The sequence below is a fragment of the Equus asinus genome, chromosome 24, assembly GCF_041296235.1.
Source record: "Equus asinus isolate D_3611 breed Donkey chromosome 24, EquAss-T2T_v2, whole genome shotgun sequence".
Classification (NCBI taxonomy): Eukaryota; Metazoa; Chordata; class Mammalia; order Perissodactyla; family Equidae; genus Equus; species Equus asinus.
In genome coordinates, this window is record NC_091813.1 from 68,433,657 (window position 1) to 68,444,783 (window position 11,127).

Genomic DNA, 11,127 nt, shown 5'->3' on the forward strand with positions numbered 1-11,127 from the left:
TGCAGGGCACTCGCAAGAGGGAGTGAACCACCTGAGAAGCCTCCAGGGAACCTGGCCCGGGAGGCAGGGAGCGGCTGGCAGCCAGGACTTGGTGACAGGGTGAATTTGACTGATCCGCCCTCGGAAGTTGCAGCTCTCGGGGCCCCTGGCGGTGGTTCTGACAGGTGAGGTCCCCAGTCCGCTCTTCCTTCTCCTCCCTTCTCAGAGGCTCCCTGACACCCACCCCCTGCTCCTGGGAGACCTCACCCTCTGTGCCCCTGGCTCCCCGAAGGGCTTCCTGCCGTGTCCTCTTCTTGTCCACGTGGGCCTGGGCCCCACTCCACCAGTGCTTCTTCCTTTCCCATTCCCACCCTCAGTTTCCAGCAATCTGATAAGATTCTGAGCCGTCAAACCAAATGTGTCCCTTAAAGGATGAATCACTTTGAGCTACGTTAGATCTTTTTCGCATCTTCTTTGACATCTGATTGAACTAGGTCATCTGTTCTTTGCCCGTGAGTCATTATACCATTTTTTCACCAATTTTTTTTTTACCACTTGTCTTTAGAGGCACGAAAAGTATACATTAAAGCATAAGAAAATCATGAAGTTTTTTTAAAGAAGCTCTTTGGGTCAAAAGAGGAAACATATTCTGCTGTCTGCTCTCGAGGAGTGTTCAAGTTCTTGGTAGAACAGTCTCTTTAGTGAGTTGGCTGCTGAGCAGTACGCATGCACTCATTCGTTCGTTCATTCATTCAACATTTAACAAACATTTGCTGCCTACTGTGTGCCGGGCAGTGTTCTCGGCAGCAAGGATGTAGCAGCAAACGGAGGACATCACCTCTGCCTTCCCGCCACCCATCTCTAAAGGGGGAGGCGGACCCACTCCCGGAGCTGTGAGGAAGGGTTTGCGAAGACGATGCCAGGTTTTCCAGCGCTTCTGTGCTCTGTCAGACTGGAATCCAGACTCCTTATTTCCTCCAGGCGAAGCTTCCATTGCTCATAAGCTAACTGCGGCTTTCAAAGAAGCAGTGTGCAGCCTGCGGTAGTGCCCTCTGCACACCAGGTGCTCCTTGTCCCCGCACCTTCTCAGCAGCCTTCACTTACTTGCTGTGTCGCCCACTGAACTCTAGACTTTGCATGGCCTTGGTCTCTAGACGGGGGGGTGATAGTCTGGGTTTGAGCTATTGATGTTCAGGAGCTTCAACACAAATAGCTCTTATTCTGAAGCAACAAAATACCTCCAAATTTCAGCTGAGAAAAAAATGAAAATGTTTTAATTGCAAGTTTAATAAGTAGAGCAGCAGAGAATGAAATCGGGGTGTCCGCTGGGTTACTGGCTTTGTAGACTGGGGGGAAGGGAGATGAGTGCGGAATAAACTAAGAGCTGAGTTCTCTCAGAGGAGTGTGAGCTTTCGTGCTGTAAGTTTCAGAAACCAAACTGTCCCGTGCCCCTTCGATGAGCTCTCCAATCGTGTGATGTCCTACCTGCATAAAGCGCACACTGCAGCAGCGCCTCAAGGTAGGTGAAAAGATAAAGTTCAATCCTCAAATCCTGCCAATCTGGAAGAAGAAGGATTTGTGCGGAATTGTTTCAAACGAAACATTTGCTTTGGGAAGTAAGAAAATTACAGACAATAGAGACCCCTGCTCTACCTTGCTCAGGCATGGGATGCTGCCTTCAAACTCATTCCCTGCCTTCCACTGTCCTCCCACCCGCCCACCTTGGTAGGGACAACGGATGCCTCCATCGTGTTGGGTCTGCAGAGAATTTGTCTAAGCCTCAGCCTTGGGCTGGCAGATTCTCTTGATTCTCTTCTTCCTTTCTCCTTGTGGTTTCCAGCAGACCAACAGCTCATCTAATTAACGAATCCTTATTAATTATTTTTAAGTGTGATATGAGATTTTGGCTATTATTTTTAGAGATACACATTGAAGTATTACAGATGACATGACATGATGTCGGGGATTTGCTTCAAAATAATCCCAGGGGTTGAGGAAGGGCACGACTAGCCATGAGTTGATAATTGTTGAAGCTAAGTATGGGGTACACGCAGGTTCATTGTACTCTCTACTTTTGTATATATTTAAAATTTTTCCTTTTTTTTTTTGAGGAATATCAGCCCTGAGCAAACTACTGCCAATCCTTCCCTTTTTTGCTGAGGAAGCCTGGCCCCGAGCTAATATCCGTGCCCATCTTCTCTACTTTATACGTGGGACGTCTACCACAGCATGGCTTGCCAAGAGGTGCCATGTCTGCACCTGGGATCCAAACCGGTGAACCCTGGGCCGCCAAGGATCGGAACGTGAGAACTTAACCTCGGCACCACAGGGCCAGCCCCCAAATTTTTCCTAACAAAAAAGATTTTAAAAGTTTATCTACAAGATGCCATCTTTATAAAACTCCTTTTGGTAATTTTAATGTCATTTTAGTGTTGATAACAAGATCTAATCATTATGGGATACCATGTTAAATTCTTCCCACACATTATCTTAGTTAATGCTCACAAAAAGCCCAGAAGGTCGGCATTATTATCCTGATATTACAGATGAGAAACTGAGGCACAGAGACACTGAGAGGACCTGACGGCACTCTGTCGCAGGTAGGGACAAAGTGAGGGGTGACTTCAGCTCTGGCGGACCTCAGAGCCAGGTCGATTATAAAATCATTGTGCACTGTTCTACGTTTGTAATATTGGTTCCCTAAAGGGACAGAATGAGGTCAGAGAAGATCCAGCCATTCAGTCCTTTACCTGTTTATTCACTCAGATGGTACCAGGCTCCCTGCGAGGTGTGCAGGGATGGACCAGACCACAGGGCCAGTCCTCACGGGTCAACATCTTTCTCTCCAGCGGGTCTTGGTCGTCAAGGGCCACATGCTCCCTATTCTCCTTCAGAAAAGTGTTTGAAAGCTGGTGTTCTGGACTGCTCCAGGGGGTTTGTTCCCGGAGTCACATGGGCTAGGTTTCTGCTCCAGGCCCCCTCCCCCATTCGGTGATGTGTAAGCAGCAGGTGTCTTTTTAAGGCTCCATAATGAATGATAACAGGAACATCAGCCTTCTCCCCCTCAGACCTACAGAGAACTGTATGCCTGTCCTACCAATAGCTAGGAAACTATTTGTTCCTTCTCATGCGAGGGACCCTCAATGACTCTGCTGAGTGACACCCATGACCTTTAAGGAGTTCCGCATTCTGGAAATAATTGACATGCATTTCAAAATAGTTTATGGCCTTCAATTCAGAAAAAAAAAAAAGGAACTCCATTGTTCAAATACGGGCAATAAGCACAACGACCAGTCTGATCCAGTTTAACTGTGATTAATTTTTGGACTAGGGACACTAACGCGTTATTTAAATTCTCCATTCATCGGACTTCGGAATCCATTAGGATAACTTTTCTGCTCTTCACTCATATTGTTCTGGATCAAAGATGCTATTGATTTTGCTTTGACTGTTCTTGACCAAGGTCTTTCACTGACCTTGAAAATCCTACTGGGTGTTATCCAGCATCATGCCCACGCCCCAGCATATGCCTCTACGTTGTTTCGACTCTGGAAAGATTTTCACGACATAACCAGAATCCAACCAGTTTGTCATCCCCTCCGCTACAGCCACTGGGGTCCCTACTGATGAGGATTTTTAGGCTGCTTAATTTTAAAATGGTTTATGATGAGGATTTTTAGGCTGGTTACTTTTAAAACTGCAGATGAGAAGCAGGCTCCAAGGACTGGAATTTTGCTTGCCCTTTTGAGAGACATTTGCACTTGTGAAGGAAGGGGGGATGACCTTGTAGGGACCTGAAATTGGCCACCCCAGGATCTGTCTCTTTGGCATCAGGATTGTTTTGGGCTGATTGCTTTTGATAAACTGGGACAGGGAAGGAGGCTCTGGGGAATGGAACTTGCCCTTGTTGGGACACGTTTACATTTGTAAGGTAAATCTCTATCTGTAAAAGGTGCCTCCCTCTCTGTACCAGGAAGAAGAAGAGAGATGACCTTATCCCTAGAAATTCTTAATGGGGAAGGCAAGAACTTAAGTTGGTTGCTGTCTGGCAATCTCATGTAACTGATTTAGGGTGGTGGCTTCTGACGTTACTTAATCCGATTTGATTCTTGTCTAAAAGTCATGGGATCACCCAATGACCAGACCCCACCTGCACTGATACCATTTTAACTTTTTTTTCATGTTCTTTCCTTTGTCTTCGTAAAGAGATGACTCACATACCTATGCCTTAAATTTAGCCCTAACCCTCAACTCGGGGCAGCAGCAGGAGCTCTGACCGCCCGTGGGCCCTGTCCCCATGCTACACTATTCTCTAAATAAAAGAGCACTACTGCCAGATCTTAAGAGTCTAAGAAATCTTTCTTTCGACTTCTCGGCTCACTGACCCTGCATCACCTACCACCATCATCTCTTGCCTGGGTTGTGACCACAGCCTCCTTTCCATTCTCTCTGCCTCTGCCGCCGTCCTGGGCATGAGGCCGAGTGTCCCTTTACATGTCAGATCAGAGCTTGGCCCAGAACCCTCCCATGTCTTCCCATCCCTCTCAGAATGAAGGTGGAAGTTTTTAGAGTCACCTACGAGGCTCTACACAGTCTGGCCCTGTTACCTCGGAATTCGTCCCTGCAGCTTTCCTCCTAACGGGCTGCTCTGGCCGGAGGGCCTTTTTGCTGCTTTTCAAATACGTCAGGCACATCCCACACTAGGACCTTCTCCCAGGCACCCTCTCTGCTTCCGTGCTCCTCCTGAGAGGACCAGGCTCACCCTCCCCTCCTGGTGTCTCGGCTCAGACGTTATCTTGCCATGAATTCCTCCGGGACCACCCGGCCTGCCAGCACTTCTCCCCACCCCTTGATCTGCTTAATTTTTCTCCGTAACACCCATCACCATTTCACGGGCTGTGTTCTAGTCTGTTCCTGCTGTCTATCTGCCAGCTAGAATGCAGGCTCCGTGAGGTTGGGACGGTGTCTGTCTGGTCCTGGCTTCACTGAGAAGAGCTTCAGGCACAGAGTCAGCACTTAGTGCCCACCTCGTGAATCAGTGCAAAGGGACGTGAGACGAGCAGTGGGCAAGGACTTAGAAGACCGGAGCTGGAAGAACAGGGAGAGGCTTCGCTGCTTGTGTGGTCTCGGGTGGAGTCTGGTGGCAGAGGGCTGTGGTTCTTGGACCCCTGAGGTCAGACACACACAGCAACAGCATGTGGCAGCACTGCCTGCTCGGCTGGACAAGTCCATCTGGGTGCCTGGGAGCCTCTCCTTCTGAGGGTCGGGGAGATCTCCCTGAGGAAGCGTTTGGATGCTTTTCTGTGTCGGGGGTGGGAGTAGGGGGGGCAATTCTCCGGCAATTTTCTAATAATCATAATCATATGATCATTAGTCTATCTTTTCTCCCTCTTCCAGGTTCAGTTTGTACGAATTAAATTTTCTTTGGAAGAGTGTCCATTTCATTCATGCTTTTCAGTTTATTTGCATAGAGTTGAGCAAATGATTCCCTCACGGTGGATGCAGTTTCCCCTCTTTGTGTGGTTTCCCTGCTATAATTTCCTATTTTGAGTAATGGTATTTTCTCCCTTGTTTTCTTATTTTATTTTTAGTTAAGTTAGCTAGTTATTTATCTTTGAACTTTTCTTCAAGGAACCAGATTTTATAATTAGTTATCTATTCTACTTTTTAAAAAAATTTCAGGGGGCCGGCCCCGTGGCCGAATGGTTGAGTTTGTGTGCTCTGCTTCAGCGGCCCAGGGTTTCGCTGGTTTGGATCCTGGGTGTGGACATAGCACCACTCATCAGGCCATGCTTAGGTGGCATCCCACATGCCACAACTAGAAGGACCTGCAACTAGAATATACAACTATGTGCCGGGGGGATTTGGGGAGAAAAGCAGAAAAAAAAACAACAAAGAAGATTGGCAACAGTTGTTAGCTCAGGTGCCAATCTTTAAAAGAAAAAAAATTCAAGGGTAAAGGGGCACGTACGTATGGTGACAGAAGAAAACTAGACTATTGGTGGTGAGCACGACGCAGTCTACACAGAAGCTGAAATATAATAATGCACACTTGAAATTACACAATGCTATAGGGCAATGTGACCTCAAGAAAATAATTTTAAAAAATTTCATGTCTCATTCATATCTCCTTTTATCTTTTAAAATTCCTTTCTTTTGTCTTCTATTTAGTTTCTTCTTTTTTTTTCAAGAAAAACTCCTTGAGTTATGTGTTTGTTTCATTTGTTTTATTCTTTCTTTTCTATCAGTACAAGTGTTTACACCAGGAATTTTCTCTGAAGTGTATCCCATAAGCTTCTGAAATCAAATAGTTTCCTTATTTTTGTCTCTAACAATTCTGCAACTTAGATTACTTTTTCTGATCGAAGCGTTTTTAAAGAGAGAATTAAAAACATTTCCAAGTGGGAAAGTTTTTTAACTTTAATTCTCACTGTTGCTTTTTCGCGATTTCCAGGGAAGAAAAAGATGCTGACTTACGCAACTGAGCAATTTGGAAATCCCCTCTCTTATTGCCTTGCCTTCTGGGAGTTGAAAGGCAGAGAACGGATTAGTTTTAATTTATTATTTGTGAGCAAAGATAAAATATGGCCAGATAATTGCTTAGGTGTATGTCAGTCCAACAAGATGTACACCGAGATTCTCACAATATTAAAAAGTCCTCATGAACCTCAGAGTGAGGAAAACACCTCCTGCATTTTAGCTTAATGGCTTTCTCACTGTTTTACTGCAGCCTTCTGAGTAACCACTGCAAGAGACCCATTGGAGGGCATCTGCAGCTTCGCTCGAGGCTGCTTCAGGAGGTTGCTGCCAGCTGGTCAAAGTTAAAGCAGGACGTGCGTTCAAAGACGAGTGGGAGGTTTCATGTCCCTTTTTATGCAGGAACTTGAGATCTCAGACCACAGTGGAAACAACCTGGACTTTGGAGGAGGTGAACCTCGAGTTCAAATCCCTCAAAACACGCTTCTCTCAGCTTCATGCCCCATTGCAGCGGGGTCCCCATCCTGGGACTCAAAGGCCTGTAGGATGCCATTCCTTATCCCCTCAGACGCCCAGACAAACCCAGAGCACGAGGTTCCCTTCATTTCTGGGGTCTCTGGACTCTTTACGCGAACTCAAACATCCCACATTCCGCAAAGTAGGGGCTCCACGTGAACACTGCAGTGGGCGCCTACCTGCTCCCCACCCTATGTCCTCCCCTCACCCAGACGCAGCCTCCACAGGGCATCTGCCCCAGGCCACGCAGGGCTCCAGGCCCTGGTCCTGCCCTTGGCTGACTCCTCAGCCTCTGAGCTGCGCCCACTCGCTCCCCAGCCCCACAAGGCCCAGACCCTGCGTCCTCAGGGTTTTGTCTGCACTCTGAGTTCCAGCTCTGTTGTAGCCCAGCTGTACCTCTTTGGTTTCTGTTTACCTAAAAACAACTTCTGACTTTCCTGTGCCTCAGTTTCCTCACTTGGAAAAGATGTAAATACCTGTCTCACCAGATAGCTGGGGGCGTCCATGAGAAATCTGCCAAACGCCCACCTGAGGCAGAGGCTGGGTGGACATCAGCCCGCCCTCCAGGCTTGGGGTTGTGCTGGCCGTGGCTGCACTTTCCACACATTCACGCAGGAATCGAGCAGGGGTCCTGCGTTGAGGAGCATCGCTACAGGCCTGGAGAGCGAGCCACATCTTGTCCCTCGCTAGCCCTGCATGAGCACACGGCAACAAACAGTTCCACAGACGGTGCAACGCAGCAGAACTGTGGAGGGGGAATCAATTCACCAGATCCGGCAAGCTGTCACAGGCACGGACGTTAGGACTCTCAAAAAATGAAAGAGCTGGGTTTTTTTTTTGCGACTCATCTAGCTTTTTTGTCATCTGACTATAATCCCACACCCTTATTCCATTTATTCTGTATATTTTATTGACTGCAAGTTCTGGCCTACAAGAATTTCTGCAATTCTGCAGAAGTTTTCAAATTTTCTGGAATCATGGAGACAGACATATCCTCTCTCTTTCTCTCTCTCTCTCTCACACACGTATAAACTACTGCAAAAGGAGTAAGATGGACATGGACCTAACGATAAACCAAATGGGATGGTTGCATACGCACTTCATTTAGTCCACAGATATTTACTGAGCACGCACTCTGTGCCAGGCTCCGCCCTGAATTCTGGCAACACTGCAGTGGATCAGACAAGGTCTTCTCACAGAGCTGAGGACCCGGCTTCTCTGTGGGAGGCAGACAGTGAGCAGACACGTGACCACTTGGTCAGGTGACCATCAGTGCCATGGAGACAGTAAAGGAGGGCATGGGGAGAGGATGCCTGGAGAGGCTGCTGCAGACAGTGGGGAGTGAGGGCCTCACTGGCCGGGCCACCGTGAGCAGAGGCCAGTCAGGCGGGGCAGGGAGCCATGTGGACAGGGCAAGCGCAAGCGCAGTCGAGGCAGAGGGGACAAGCAAGCCCTGAAGAAAGGGCAAAGGCTCTGCGGCTGGAGGGAGGGAGCAGGGGCGGTGTGGGCCAGGAGGCTGGGAGCTCCACGGCAAGGTCTTTGGGGCCTTCTGGGGGAGGGGGACCCCTGGAAGGTTTTAAGCAGAGAGAAGCTGAAATTGGAGTAATGACAAAATGTCAGCATTGAGGTGGTTGGTGGGGACATCAGCTGCCGGGGCTCTGCCACCTCTGGGGGGGGGCTGATCCTTGTTGGGGCCAGTGCAGAGCAAAGCCATTCACCTTTTCCCTCTAAGTGGTTCCCGGGTGAGTCTAGACTCTGCCTGATGGCACTGCCGAACCGTGATGGCATGACGGAAGGACAGTTTGAAATGAGAGAGAAGGGAGTTGAATTAAAAATACTCTGCTCACGTATATAATAAATATAACGAAAATATATAATTTTATTTATAAAAAAATAAGAAATTTTGCAGATCTGGATCCTACATTTGTTGTCCCTCAGGCCTGGCAGTTTCTGCCCCACTCACTCTCCCTGTGCACACCTCCCAGTTTACGTGTAAACGCCCTTCCTTGGGGCCTGACTGGACCTGTCTCAGCTGGGTCCCGCCCGCTCCAGCGGCACCCGGTGCTTCTCTTGCCTCACACTGCTCAGCCTGTTTGTAACTAGGAATTTGATGACTTCATTGCTGTTTCCTTCCACTCTTACGGTAGCCAGTTCATTTAAGTGCGCCCGCGGCCCGCCACTGTGTAAAGGGCTCCGCGAGAGTCTCTCACAACCACACGTGTGCTAACTGCGTTGTTATCCTGGCTTCACGGCAACCAGAGTGAAGAGCAGTGAGGGAAGCTGCTCCAGATCCCTTGGTGAGTAGCCGAGGTGTGCTCCCAGCTCCAGAGCCCTGGCTTCCCTCACTGCTCTGAAATCAGCCGCTGCCAGACATGCACTCGGGACTGGGGACCAGCGGGCGTGCTTGGCCCTCAGCGGGTGCTGGGCAAACGTGAACTGAAAGAAGAGATTTCTTAGACCACAGCGCCCTTCGAACCCGACCCACCTTTGAGTCTTTGAGTTTCGAGGACCTCTTCTCCAGCCGTGGTTTCTAACCCCAATGCGCTAGGACCAGAGGCCTGTCGCTCAGGCCCTCACACTTCACCTTGATGCAGGCTCGGTGAGCCGAGGAGTCAAAAGAAAGATTTCTTGGACCCTCAAAGTCTGGTAGTAGTGCTCTTTTATTCAGAGAATAGCATGGAGTAGGAGGGGGACAGGACCCATGGGCAGGAAGAGCTACAGGCATGGGGACAGGACCCATGGGCAGGAAGAGCTACAGCATGGGGACAGGACTCATGGACAGTGAAGAGCTACAGGCATGGGGACAGGACCCATGGGCAGTGAAGAGCTACAGGCATGGGGACAGGACCCATGGGCAGTGAAGAGCTACAGGCATGGGGACAGGACCCATGGGCAGGAAGAGCTGCAGCATGGGGACAGGACTCATGGACAGTGAAGAGCTGCAACATGGGGACAGGACCCATGGGCAGTGAAGAGCTGCAGGCATGGGGACAGGACCCATGGACAGTGAAGAGCTGCAACATGGGGACAGGACCCATGGGCAAAGAAGAGCTGCAGTCATGGAGACAGGACCCATGGACAGTAAGAGCTGCAGGATGGGGACAGGACCCAAGGACAGTGAAGAGCTGCAGCATGGGGACAGGACCCATGGGCAGTGAAGAGCTGCAGGCATGGGGACAGGACCCATGGGCAGTGAAGAGCTGCAGCATGGGGACAGGACCCATGGGCAGTGAAGAGCTGCAATGGGTTGAAGGGAGGGCTAAATTTAAGGCATAGGTATGTGAGTTATCTCTTTACAAGACAAAAGAAAGATCATGAAAAATTCGTTAAAATGGTATCAGTACAGGTGGGGTCTGGTTATTGGGTGGTCCTATAACTTTGGATAGGAATCAGGTCGGATCAGGTCAGTATGTCCTATGCTTCCCGGAGGATGACATGGATCGGTATGTATGGCAGGACGCCTTGGACTTCTTTTGCTGGGACAGCCTTGATCCTCACCAACCTCACATGTACTCCCATGTGCAACACGCCGTTCTTGGCCTCAGCACGGTCTAATACAGCGCCAGTAGGGGAGAGGATAGTGTGAAAAGATGGGGCAGGGTTCCCTCTGCTGTCCACAGGGGCGCTAGGAGTCAGAATTGACGCCTTGTCACGAACAACAAATAAATCTGTAATTAGAACAGCGATAGGGACACAAGAAAATTCAGAACAATGAAACAATCCCAGGAGTACTGAGAATTTGGCATGTGATGAATTTGACACTTGGAATCAGCAGAGAAAAACAGTTGGATGATTTATTAAATAGTAGCAGGGCAACCGACCGATTTATCAGGGAGAAATAAATTGGGTTGAGCTTGTCCCAGAAAGACACGTTGCAGTCCTAACCCCTAGTCCCTAGGAATGTGGCCTATTTGGAAACAGTGTCTGCAGATCTAACCAAATTATGATGGAGTCATGCTGGATTAGTGTGGGCCCTAGGCCAACGACCAGCGTCCTTATAGACAGATGTGGACGCAGAGACGCATAGGAAGGAGGCCATGTGACAAAAGAGGCAGAGACTGGAACCATGCAGCTGGAGTCAAGGAACGCCAGGAACTGCCAACAACCACCCAAGACTGGGAAGAGGAGGAGAGGCTCCCCACAAGCCTCCAGACG